General features: G+C 40.0%; 1 protein-coding gene across 1 annotated transcript in view; it reads left to right on the forward strand.

The window, feature by feature from the left end:
- Window positions 1–14243, forward strand: part of LOC306883389 (slit homolog 3 protein-like) — a 189739-nt gene that overhangs the window by 87431 nt on the left and 88065 nt on the right. The window lies entirely within an intron of this gene.

Here is a 14243-nt window from a genome sequence, read left to right on the forward strand (position 1 = left end):
TCTAATTTTTCCAGCTGCTGCATTACCCAAGTCTGACCGAAGTGCTCAGACTTTAACCAGTAGCGGTTAGCTCCGTATGTTCCAGGGATATTGTAGCTTTGGAAATGTTACTAGTTCATTTTGTTTTTAATTTTGTGTTTTGAATATCAATTTTAATTTTATTTAGTTTCTATTGAAATTGTTTTTTTGTTTGTTTGTTTTTTTAAATGGCAAATTTTGGTTTAATTTTTTTTTTTTTTTTGTAGTTTTAATTTTAATTTTAACTTTAGTCTCTTATAATTTTGACTCATGTGATACCCCATGACAAAGTGAACTGGGAGTGTGGGTCAATCAGACTGCCTCTTGTTTATTTATTTTTGTTTTGCTAGAATATACCTTATCTTACAGTATATACTTTAAAGTCAGGCTTTGAGACTATATATGACCCAGCAATGTTAGGGGGAAAAAAAACACAATTAATATTAAAATGAAATAAATAAATACAAATGTTTAGTCATTTATTTACAGGTTTAGTTTGTATTTTAATTTGCATATTACCGTTTTATTTTTTATTATATAGACAATATTTTTCTCACATTTTTGTCTTCATCTTTTTATTCATGATAACAACTTTATAAATTCAACAGTCATTGCACACTTCTCATTAAACCTAGATGGTCTTTGATCTCATGCTTGTGTTCCCCTGAATAAAAACACAAGCATATGCCATTCACCCTAATGCACACATATTCCCTCTGCCCTTTCATTATGCACACACACAAACGCTCTTCCCACCTCTGTCATTATTTATCCACACACACACACACACACACACACACACACACACCTTCACAAACACAGCATATTCCCCTCAGGTTCATTATTCAAATACAATAGCGGCCTTCTGCAGCTTGATTGCAGGTGAGCAAGTCCGTTCCCTCAGCGCTCGCAGCTCAATTCCCTGAGCGGTGTAATCACTGGCCCTTACTCCAACTTTTGTATATGTTTGGCCCCGAAGCTATGATTAACTTAATTCCCATATTCGCTCACCGTGAGAAAGCTTATATAAAAGCTCACGCTCGTAGCAGTCAAAGCACAGAAGCACCCACAGCATGACCAGATGGAACCGCTATAAAATGCAGTCAGAGGTGGGCTGCGTGAATGTGGCGGCTTGAGGGACACTTGTTGTAGCGTTCCTGCGGTCCGTCGCGGAAAGCAGAATATGTAGGAGCTAATAGGGTCTAAGGAAGGTGGAAATATGGCCTGAGGGGCTTCAGCCGGCGTGAGGGGCCCTGATTTATGATCCAGCACATAAAATGCTCAGTAATGCCACGCCACAGCTGAACTCAATTTCAGCCCGGGCTCGGGTGTTAACAAGGGTAGACAAGCTATTTAGCAGAGGTTTAACACCACCACGGGCTGTTGTTCTTACAGTAATCTACATAGGCCATTCCAGAGTATCCCAGCGCACCTGGTCAAGATTGTCATGGGGCGCGTAAGTTCGAACGGGGGCAAAGTGTTAAAGTCATCGACTCAAACGAATTGCCTCGACTCCCTTCTTAACCCTAACCCCCCCCCAGCCAGGCCATGTGTAGGCCCTCGGGGGAACCATATCTTTAACTCTGGAAGGGATTCTGATGTTTATTTAAATACAGCCTCATCAGCGGGCCTTAATAAATCAACCTGCCTTCATGATGTCATAATCAGTGAGATCATCCTCTATAGAAGTGAAATTCACCATCTATGGAACATTCCACAGGGGGGCTTGACTTACGGCCCTTGGGAGCCACACACACTGATCAAACCGGATAATGGGGAAAAATAAACCACTGCAGTCAGATGTCATATTAACCAGCCGCCCTGGATGGAAGGGCACAGGCTGTGTGGGCAAGGCCATTTTTGGCTGTACATGACCTCATTGTGCCAACGTATTCCCAGTAGTCACAACAAAGCGTTCTTAGCTTCGTGATTAGTTTATAGTCCAACAATTTCCACTTTCCAAAGCACGAAACAAAGAGTTTTCTTCGGTTGTTTTTCAACTCTAAATGACCATTTATTTTTCTCTGAATGATTAGAGCTCAATTTCTTGCTCATCAGGGCTGTAATGGAAGGAGGACGAGAGGAACTGGGCCTCAACGTCTAAGGCTCTGGCTGAAGTTCAAGATTCACAAGGGAAATAATCATAGCACGGCCTTATATTTGATCAGCGCTAAAGGGCCCAAGGTTTCATGTGTAATTTCTTACGCTTTATACATTTAGCAGCTGGAAGGCTCATGGGTAGGATCTAACCATCCTTTAGACTTCACATTCTTGGCTCGCAGAGAGACAGAAACCAAAGCCCGCCGGTTATTGTTAGAATGTGTAGCATTGAAAAGCGATAGCGCTGGCCCTTGAGTGACGCTTAGAAAACAAACAATTACCAATGAGCGACGGATGATAGTGTATCTCCAGGACTGGAAAGACAAGAGCTAACAGCCGGTAAAAGAGGAAGCCAGGCTGGCAGCTCAGGAAATGTTGTGTTTATGCAGAAGGTGTTTTAGCTAAATTAGGGGGTAGTTACAGCAGACTCTTAAGGATAGCAGTTACAGCAGAGGGAATGTGGGCAGCACAGTAACTGTTACTGATACGGTACCCTCAAAGATTACCTACCAAAGGTTATCTACCCCTAAAAGGTGTACTTTAGTACATATTAGGTACTAATATGCACCCTTCAGGGGTACAAAGTTGTCCCTATGAGGGAAAGGCAAAACCTTTGTTGTACGTTTGTTCCATATGTTAATCAAACTGCTGCTTTTTTAACAATTTGGTTATTTTTGACAGAATATTTACATTTAGTCATTTAGTAGACGCTTTTATTCAAAGCGACTTACAAATGAGGACAATAGAAGCAATCAAAAGATATATTCTTATATATTTCATATAAGATATATATTTTAGATATATTCATATTTTCACTTGTCATTATTTCATATATAAAATATGTACAATTCATAGAGTCATATTGGAAGCCCAAATAGTCAGCGGCAGGAAGTGAATTTGATGGGGGTGAGCGAGGTGGCATCAGGCCATGGTAGAGATGTTTGGTGTCACACAACATCCAGCTACAAAAAGGCCGGCCGGCATGTGGCGGCGTGGCTGATTTGATTAGGAAGTCGGATAAACAGAGTTTCGACACTAATCTCAGGAAGCAGTTTACACACAGCGGCCGGCGACTGAGGCAGCTCACTGTCTCCATAATGGCAATGCTATTGACAAAAGCCATTTCTGTCACCCATTCCCCCAATGTGCATTTGTCCTGCTGTGAATCAAATGAGAGTCCTTCCAATGGTGCACGGTCATCTCGGGTTGGTTCTTTTATGAAATGCCTGTGTCTCATAATGTCCCGTGGGTTCTCACATGGGCAGCCCGTGCTAAAGACACCACTGTGTAGGTGGGCAGCAATCTGCTCACCCCTGCTGGTTTCTTGTTTTTAGTGGCTGATAGTGAACAGAGCGTTGGGCTTTCGTTTATCGGCAAATTGGTGGGAAAATGAGAGGGAACGCTTTATGCTCATCCTCCACTGCCAGGACAAATGAAGCATAGACAGTTGAGTACCAGAATGTAAATACTGTATAAAACTAGCTCCCTTTGAACTGTAACATCTGCATAATCATCCGTCTCTTTAGTTGATTTCATGTCAGTTTGGACGTTTCCCATGCAGAAATTTCTATTTAGAAAAGTGTTTTCTTTTGTTTGTTCCACATTAACACATTTGTTTGTTATAGGGAAGCACCATATATCACTACCATACTGGTTATTGCCATAAAGCATATTCAATTTTTATTTTCATATTCAATTATATTTACTTATTTACCAGTATTGATCAGTATTGGGTATTGAATCATTTATGCTTGTGAACTTTGTCAACCTCTTCTGATTTTAAGTTAATATTTGACAATCCTGGGTAACACTTTAGTATAGGGACCAATTCTCACTGGTATCTAGTTGCTTATTAGCATGCCTATTATTGATATATTGGCTGTTTATTAGTACTTACAGTATAAAGCACATATTCTGCATGACCATATTCTACATCCCTAGTCCTACCCAATACCTAAACTTAACAATTACCTTATATAAGTTTGAGGCACAAGTCATAGTTAAAGGTTTGTTAATGACGAGAATTGGACCTTAAAATAAAGTGTGGCCAAACCCTGCTTATTTAATAACACAGTTGAATTGCTATTCTTTAGCAAATCTCAAAATTATACCCATTTTCATACTGTGCATTCTAAAGCTTTTAGTGTTTTCTTTTTACAGTAACTTATTTAAACAAAATAGTATTGACTTTTATTATCCGTTATGGCCACACTTTATTTTAAGGTAAACTATTAACTATGACTTTGCCTCAATAAACTCCTAATTTGCTGCTTATTAATAGTTAGTAGGTTTTTTGTTAAGTTTAGTAGAATTTAAGGATCTAAAATATGGTCATGCAGAATTAGGCATTAATATATGTTTTTTAAGTACTAATAGTATGCAAGTAATATGCATGCACTAGTTAACAGTGAGAATTGGCCCCTAAACTAAATTGTTACCTCATTTATTTATTGTTTATTGACCATAACATTAAATGAATTATCGACCTGTTGGCATAAGACAGAATTTGAATCATTGCATCAGTATTTTTTTCCCGTCTGCAGAAGCCAGTGCTGCATATCCTGGTTTTTCCCAGCTTTTGTGGTTAGGAAAACAGTTCCAGCTTCTCTCCCTGTAGATACCAACTGCCACTGTCTGGCTGAACCTTCAGTGTTAATATGGTCACGTCTAAGCTTGTGGGTAAAGGTGGAAGCTTCCAAGGCACCATACAGCCTCCTACATCTCTCCACCAGAGATTAATTTATTGATTGGTTGGTTCAATGGTGGAGAGAAGCCTGGGGGCTCCATCTTGTGGTCAGGGATGCATCTGCATCTTTTGTTCTCTCTCTCTCTCTCTCTCCCTCTCTCTGTCTATCCAATTAGCCTTCCCCCCTTTTATTGTTCACACACACATTCTCATGTTACCATAAATGAGCCGGAGAGTAATAATAGACACATTCAGAAATACTCGGAGATCAAGACAAATGTAATTCTGATGTGTAAAACTAAACCTTTAAGAAAAAAGTAAACTGGAGATGATTTAACATTAAGCACGTTAATTAAGCACTTAAGTCATGATCTGGTTCTTTTCACCCACTTTGGTGATTATTCATTTAGGGAAACCTTTGTTTATCCTTATCTGCTGGGTGGCCTTTGTTGGAAAGCGGAACAATATTTTTTAACATGTTAAAAGAAACTTGTGCTGATTGGGGCCCCGCGGGGCCTGTCCTCATGTACTAACCTCCAAGTTGTTCTCTCTACCTCTCTTCCTCTCTATGGACGCAATTACACTTTTCTCAGGTTGGGTTACATGTTAATTAGCGTGCTATTGTTGACCTTCTTAGACTCATATGTTGAGTAATTACTGAGCATGAAAACCTATTTTGACAATGTCGCTCCGCTTTTCCCCTTACAGATCTGTATCCAGATTTCTGTGAAACATGCTGGTTTTTTGCATGGCGCCCACGGTCTCATGCTTGCCCTCATAACCTCTCAGAAATATTCCACCCTTTTCCACTTCCACGTTTCCCATTATTAGATTTAGAATAAAACCTCCTGGGCCCAATAGACTTAACAGCCCCCATTTATACCACATAATCATTCAGTCCAGCCTGCAGCTACAATTGGCCGGGCACATGATTTGTGATGTTGTGTTACTGTGTATGCGTATTCTGTGCATTTCTCTAATTGAATACTGCTGAATGTCATCCCTCTGTATATATTGACGCAGCCCTCAGTATGTCACAGGTGTGCGGTCAGGCCTCATCATCGAACGCTCCCAACCCACCAATCAGCTGTAGGAATTACGCTGCAACGAAGTCTTGCATTCATCATCGGTCTTTGCAGACAATGCGGAGGATGGCAGGTTGAGCTTGGCCAGATATGGCAGACTAAACCAGTTTAGCCTCTAATTCGATTAGCTGGACATTAGCCCTTTACCCACACTAACTGGATTACTCTCATTTTAAATAGCTTAGGCTTATTAGCTCGCCGAAAGCCAGCAGCCACCCCTGCTATCTATTCAGCTTCCTACCTAACGCATTCTGGAAAGCTGACAAGCAAATCTGATCTGATTCTTTTGTTTTGAGGTTACTTGAGGGGGGTTTGAGCTTAAGGATTACAGTTTGGATTTGTGTTTGTTGTCCTGTGTGGTTCTTGTTGGCTTTATAGAACACTGGCTTGCTTGATTTTGTTCTGAGCATTTTTACCTGAATGGATGAACAGACAGATAGATAGATAGATAGATAGATAGATAGATAGATAGATAGATAGATAGATAGATAGATTGATGAATAGGTAGATATGCAGATGGATGGATGGATGGATGGATGGAGAGATAGATGAGTAGATGGATGGATTGGTGGATGGATGGATGGATGGTGGATGGATAAAGAGATAGGAAGATAAATCGATAGACAGATGGATGGATGATGGAGAGATAGATGGAAAGATACATGAATAGTAAGATTGTAGGATGGATGATGAGAGAGATGGGTAGATGGATGAACAGATGTACGGTGGATAGATGAATGAAGAGATAGACGAGTAAGATAGATAAAAAAGTAAAGTAAGTCGTGACGTATTGTCAAGTATGGTGACCCATACTCGAAATTGGTGCACTGCGTTTAACCCATCCAAGTGCACACACACAGCAGTGAGTAGTGAACAAATGCACACACACACACACACACACACACACACACACACACCGTGAACACACACCCGGAGCAGTGGGCAGCCATGCTGCAGCGCCCGGGGAGCAGTTGGGGGTTCGGTGCCTTGCTCAAGGGCACCTCAGTCGTGGTATTGAGGGTGGAGAGAGCGCTGGACATTCACTCCCCCCACCTACAATCCCTGCCGGCCGGAGACTCGAACCCGCAACCTTTCGATTACGAGTCTGACTCTCTAACCATTAGGCCACGACTTCCCACGACTTTTATAGATAGATAGATGGATGGATGGATGGATGGATGGATGGATGGATGGATGGATTCTTTTTATATTATTATATAATTTATATAATTTGATGTGCATGATGGTGATGTAGGTTGTATTGGAAACACACACACACACACACACACACTCAGAGCACCCGCACTTGTCTCTTCATCTCAAAGACAGTTACACAGTCTCTCCTCATCCTTCTACTCCCAGAGTGACTTATATTTCGCCAGTAAAGGTGCTGCTTCAGTGCGGAGTGTGTTCTGTGCTCTCCTGTATTCATAAAGACACAAACACGCAAAGCCTTGCTCTCGATGACTCTTACTGCCACCACCAAACCACCTGCACCGCTGGCTCTGGACTTAATTGGCCAGCATGGCTCCTGGTCTCTGTGGCAACCGTGACCTGCCGCAAGACGGATGGAAACTTTTGCCACCGAACCCCCAGAACCACACCCACCCCCAGCCAATCTCCTAATCTTCCAGGTTTATTTATGAGTGCCAGGAGGCCCCTCGCCGTGGACAGAACACGACTCAGCTGTTCTCTCCAACCCACTCACTTTAAAAGCTCTTAAATCCTATTGTCTGATTAGCAGCCTCATCCTTTCTTCAACATCTCCCCTTGTTTCAGACGGCTTTCCTCTCAAGTTTGTGAGGATCGGGAAAAGGACATTGCGGTGTCGTTCTGCGTTCCAAAAGCCATCCCATCTCGAAATCAGACATGCACTCTCCTCATCTCTTATAACTGACACTTATTGCGACTATAAATGATCCTAAAAGCTTGTCGTACGTCTCGGTCCCGTTCCAAGGCAAGACGACGCAGAAGAAAGAAAATTAAACCAAATGGCACACGAAGAATAAAAGTGAATTAACCAATAACAAATCACCCTCGGCGCCCAGCCTCTCCCCTTTTTTTCTTCACTAACTCATCTAAATTTGTTCGACATCTTTTGGGCTGGGAGCCAAAAAGGCTTTTAGAGCCATAAAGCGTATGGATCAGGATAAATCACATTAAGCTATCCAATTTAATTAAAGCATTGACAAAAAATAATAGATACTAACGCAGGGGGGAAAAACCTTTTCTATTTATAATATCCATACGCGGACTCTGTCTTGGAGCCAGCGGAGGAATGTAGAAGCTTTAGCAGAAAGCTTTAGACACCCAAGGGAGCATTTGAGCTCATTTACTTTGATTTAGAAGCTGCCTTCACCTCCCTCCATAGCGACTCCGACCCTCGCCTCCTCCCTTGCCATCAGAAAGAAAAAAAAGTGAGTAAGGACGGCGTAATGAAGCGAGCGCTTTACCGGTTTAGCCTGCGTCAGCTCTTGGGATGATCAATAGTGAAATATTTTTATTCATAAAGCACTAAGTTAATTAAATCAAGGAGTCTTTGGGCTACATGTAAGACACTAAGCAAGGGCAGTTAAACAACTGCAGCGGAATACAAAGCTGACGCTGCTAGATGCTGATTAGTGAACAAGGACTCTGCATCTACGTCCTTCTGTCTTTCTCCTTCATTTCATTTCCATTCCCACTTGCTTTAGTGGCGTCCTGGTGTTCACTAACTTTTTAAAGAGTTTAAAGAGACGGCGATGGGTTTCAGATCAGTCAGTCTTACTCTGTGTTTAACCATCTTGTTGGTACACGTCACGATAGGACTTGAACATTGTAGATGCTATTTATTCCATCTAATACAACTTACATTAACATACTTACTTTGATGATCCCATATTATTTTATTTATGATTTAATAATATAACTTACATGTACAGTATAGTGAGTGTTATGCCAAGTACTGCCAACAATTGTAACTTCTTCAGACACTGAAAACAAACAATTTTTTTGTTTTTGTTTTTTTTTTCAGGTTTTTTTCCATGTTGTACGCAATGTAAACTATTCTTCAAAAGTTTGGTGTTAATAAGATTTTTATTACTTTTATTAATCAAGGACGCATTTAATTGATCAAACGTGACAGTTAAGGCATATATAATGTTATAAAAAGATTTCGGTTTCAAATAAATATTGTTCTTTTGAACTTTCTATGCATCAAAGAATCCTGAAAGTAACAAAAATATTAAGCAGCACAACTGTTTTGACAATGATAGTAAGAACTGGTTCTTGAGCAGCAAATTAACTGTATTTATATCTTAAAACTACATCAGTAATATTTTGATAATCTTAGTAATTCATTATATCATATTGTAGATTTCTAACACAGAACTTAAAAAATTTGATTTGGTGTCCAATGCATTTTGTCCAAATTTTTTAATGCAGTTTTTTATCTTCAGTTATCTGGTTTTGACCACTGTTAAAATAAAATAAATAAACAGGAACAGACCTATGATCAACATATTTTGTGATTACTTAACAGTAAAAGCCTTAATCATAATCAAGATTTTTTTAGATTAATTATGCAGTCCTGCTTCAGACAAGAATGCATTATTTCATTTAACTGTCAGACGTGTATAAACCTTTTTTGGTTTACCTTTATCATCCTATATATGCAGCTCTGCAGGTGAAACCTCCATCTAAAGATCAGCACTGTGACCAAAAGATCCGACACGCTTTCACGATTGCAGCCAGACTATGATTCGTTGCTGGTTCTGTGCCACCTGCCAGAACGTAATATTTACATCTACTTTTCTCCATTTAAGAGATAGATTTCAGCGGAGAAACCGCAATCATAACTTCTAATAACCGAAGGGAAGCAGAGGATCTACTGGCTGGTGATTCACGCAGAATGAGACGGGAGAGAGATAGAGCGAGCGGCCTGGGTCCAATGAAAAGCTCCTATACTCAGTGTAATTAAGAACTACTGTCATCCTTAAGGCCAATTACACTATACTGCACTTCAGGGCCAGAAATCCATAGTGCTTTAATTTGCCTTCATTTTTAAAAGTGACCATAAAGCAGAGTGCAGACTCCAGCTATCTGAGTGAGAGAGGGCCGCCCATCACGACCATAACCGGGGCTGTAAAAGAGTGAAATACGAGGCTGTAAAGGGGTCACTATTTATTATGCACATTTCTATACATCTTTATCGAATAAGTGTTGCGTGAATTGCCGTTCCGGTGGGAAAAGGCGGAGGAAGGGGAAAGAGTGCATGTTTTACAGTAGATGCAGCTCGTCATGTGAAACCGCAGCTTGAATGGATATGGACTTGAAGACATCTCGGGTTTCATAAAACAAAATGCTTATGGAGTGCCCCAGGGGGTCTGCTGCTTTCTCTGTGTTCTGGCTGTGTCTTTAATGAAAGAAATCAGAAATGTGCATCTCATAACCCACGCGAACGGCCAGCTTTCTGTCTTTACCTGTCAGCTCAGGGAGTCACGGTTACGGCCTGATTCCTCATGACACCCAGATGAAAAACAAATATGCCTCCAGACTCCGAATCCTCAAGCCAAAGGGTGTTTCCTTTTGTTTATAGCGCTGGTTTTACTTCAGAACAGTCGCCCGCCATGCTTAACAGCGATTTGGCCCCTAACACACACATTTTGACTGGTCATCCCTGAAGCAGTCGGGTCAGATGTGATATGAAAGCGTCACGGTTGGCCCCAGTTATGAGTGCTTACTAAATGAATAATGTAATGTAATATATCTGGCAAGAGTAACTGGAGGGTTTTAATAACCTTTCACCTGATCAGGTGCGTACGGCTAAGATGTGTTCGATCCATCTGTTCGCGATCGTACCAGCGCGTCCAGGGTCGATCTGTCGGCGCTGGCAAGACTTAACAAGAGCGTGTAGGAACCCACTGACAGGCATCAGGGCCTCTGCGAGAATCTCGGACTCTAGATTCAATTTGGCATGCAGATAACAGCCCTGCCAAGAGCAAGAGTGAAAGCAAGCCAGTGCTTGATAGATACTGAGAGAGGCACGGGCATTGTGGGAGATGTATCAATGGTCCAGTCACCCAGCTGGGCCGCGGTTTGTGCCCGATAAGCTATGGAAGGAGACAGATGTCTGTTTTGACTTTACTTTAAATATATGAATGAAATAAGGAAGGAATAGCCCATGTGCTCTGGATCTGTCTTCACGGGACCTATTGAAATTAGACATGTGTGATATACTGTATCAACAAGCAGTCCAATCCAGACGGGGATAAGATTTCTCAGAGGGCTGAGTTAGCCCAAACATAGTAAGTAGTTTGCTCTGTAATTTATACAGAGGTTTTGAGAAGGAAAAAAATGCCATGTTTGATTTTAGAAAAGATTAACATTAACAAAGTGCCGTGAAACACAAATTTACTTGACCTCCTCAGGGAAAACCAGTCCTGTCCAACAGTGGATCTCCTGTGTGAGAGGGAGTTTAACAATTAGATTTGTGCATAAAATCTTTGTGCAAATGCATGTCATATTGTCATATGTCATTGACATATTTTTTTTTACTTGTTTATTTATTACATATACTTCTGTTCAAATGTTGAGGAAATTAAACTTTTATTCAGCAAGGACAATATAAATTGATCAAAAGTAAAAGTAATAACATGCATAATGTCACACAAGATTTAAAATTAATGCTGTTCTTGTGAACTTTCTATTCATCAGAGAATCCTGAAAAAAGTATCATGGTCTCCATAAAAAAAAAGAACCTTAAGCAACACAACTGTTTTCAACATTGAAAAAATTCTTATTTCTTATTATCAATCGAATCATCATATTAGAATAACTTCTGAAGAATCATGTGACACTGGTGAAAATTCAGCTTTGCATCACTACATTTTCAAATATATTAAAATAGAAAGATTTTGAAATTTCCTATTGTTTTAATTGTATTTAATGAATGAAAAATGTAGCAAAAATATATTAAAATCTTACTGAACCCAAACTTAACATAACATAAATTAATATAAACTAATCTGAAACTAATTGAATAAATAAGTTAACTATTTAAAAGTCTTATTTAATGATTTATTTAATAGTTTATGCATAAATCAGTATAGTCTGTTTTTGAGAGGCACATTTTTCTTTACTCTTGCTGTGGGTACTGTTAGGTAATATCGCATCTTTAGATGCTGTATGTTTGCAGAGAGTAATGAATGGCTGTATAGGACGGCTTGTTCAGAAGACTCTAATATGGAGATGTCTGGGTGTGCTTTATGATAATTACTACTAACTGGATGAACATGCACCGTCATTTAAAATGATTAGAATTAGGGTAAGACGAAAACTGTTCATATGCACCTGATAAACTTTTTTGTGTGTGAGTCATTGCTGAATGAGACCCTGTCTCAGACATCCTGCATTATTTGAGTTACTGTAAAGTGATGTTTAAGTTTCCGCTACTTCTTTAGACAGTCACTCTTTTCCTTTGTGGTTCAAACAGAGCGAGAAAACAAAAGTGAAGCAAATAAACCGCAGCATTCCATTTTTCAGTGGAGAGATAAGAGTGACATTCGTAAAGCGTGATAAGAAAGAGAATTGACCGGCATTCCCTCAATGCTTTTTACTGCGTTTGTAAGGCAGCGGTGTATTGATATTCCTCAAACATTCAGCTTAGGACCTTACATATGATGCTATTTGAAAAATTAAATGACGTACTCTACTTAGGATTTGTTCTAACCACTAATGCCTAAGTAGTAAACGTCTGCAATTAATTCAGCCAAACGCACTTTCAAAAGATGTACTACTAAGAAACTTCTTAAGCAATTGTTAAAGATTCAAGTCTGAAAATTTCTCATTGATTTATATCGACAAAATATTGAGCTTTTGAAATGTGACGTGTATATTGAACTATGCGTGGTCTTCTCTTCCTTGTTGAGTGGCATAACAACAGCCTGAAGTATATAGCGTTTCGCTTTGTCTGACCTTTGTGTGTGATCGAGTCTGTGCGTGTGTGTAAGGATAGATCCTCCTTGCAGCTCGGCTCTCATATCCTTGCGTGTTGCTGAGCGTTTATCTGTAATATGTTTTGGCGTTGCCAGGTTGTCTGGACATGGGAGCCGTAATGGAATCAAAGGGAGATTTATGGCAGGCATCCTGACAGTCAGAGAGAGCAGGGCCAAAGCCAAATGAAATTAATGAAATTTGCAAGCAGATTGCTAGCGGAGGGGGACCGATGCAGCTCTCCTCCTTTCACAAACACTGTTTGGTGTATGTCTGCTTTGAATCTGTATCTTTTACCTTAAAGCATTCGTTCCAGCATCTGTTAAGATGCCCAAATTGATGCTAATGATAGCAGTGCATAGCAGGATTGAGTTCAGTTCATTATTGCTGTAAAAGTCAGTTTATTCCTTCAAAACGACAAAGCAAACAAACAAAAATGAGTAGTTTACACAGTATGTGTTTTTGAAAAATAGACAGGCTATATTCTCTAAAAAGTATTTTGTAATTTTGCTTCTCACATGTGTATAATATGTATAAAACAAGAGCAAAAATAACTAAGAAAATGATTTTTACAGTGTACGCTAAGAATTGCATTATTACAGTTGACAAATTAACCTGTGCTTTAAAGATTCTTTGGAGAGCTTGTATTCATTCTGAAGTCACACAGATTGTTTTATTATCCATGTGTAATTAATATAGCGTCAAAGCGGATGAAATATGTACAATGCTACATCTTTCCTGCCAGTATAATTCTCATATCTCATAAACTTCTATTGTCTCTTTATAGTTTCAAGTAATTCTTCATTAGAAATCATCTCATTCAACCCAAAGCCCACGGGACTGTTTTTTTTCTTTCTTCTTCTGACATGGAGTTTCTCTCTGACGCTTCTCGGCGAGAGCACCGCTGAGACTGATTGTGTTTCATAAGTGCCGTTATTTGGCTGGGACAATTTGCCTTTTTGTAGAAATAATGAAAAAGGTTCCACTGAGTAAACAAAGCAATAAAACATTTATTAGCAGTGGAAGTGATGTAAAACACTACACTGCGCTCGCAGCTCGCTGAGGATGTACGAGGCCGGTACTTCGCCATTCATGAAGAATTAAAAAGCCAAAGCGAAGAGAAGTTGCCTCTGTGCTCCATACCATCTCTGCACTTTACCTGTTTCACATTTAGACCATCAGAGTGGTAGCGCTGATATACATTCGCTCTTGTCCAGCGTGATGATGATATAAACAGCGGCCCTATTTACCCACTCTGTGGCATACGATCATGGGATATTATGAGTTTTTACTCGGGGTATGTTTGCCCTCCTGCATAGTTTGACTTGAAGGATACACAAAGGAAACATGATGTTCACATCAAGCCAGCCAAGAGTGCTGTG

The sequence above is a fragment of the Barbus barbus genome (assembly GCF_936440315.1).
Source record: "Barbus barbus genome assembly, chromosome: 17".
NCBI lineage: Eukaryota > Metazoa > Chordata > Actinopteri > Cypriniformes > Cyprinidae > Barbus > Barbus barbus.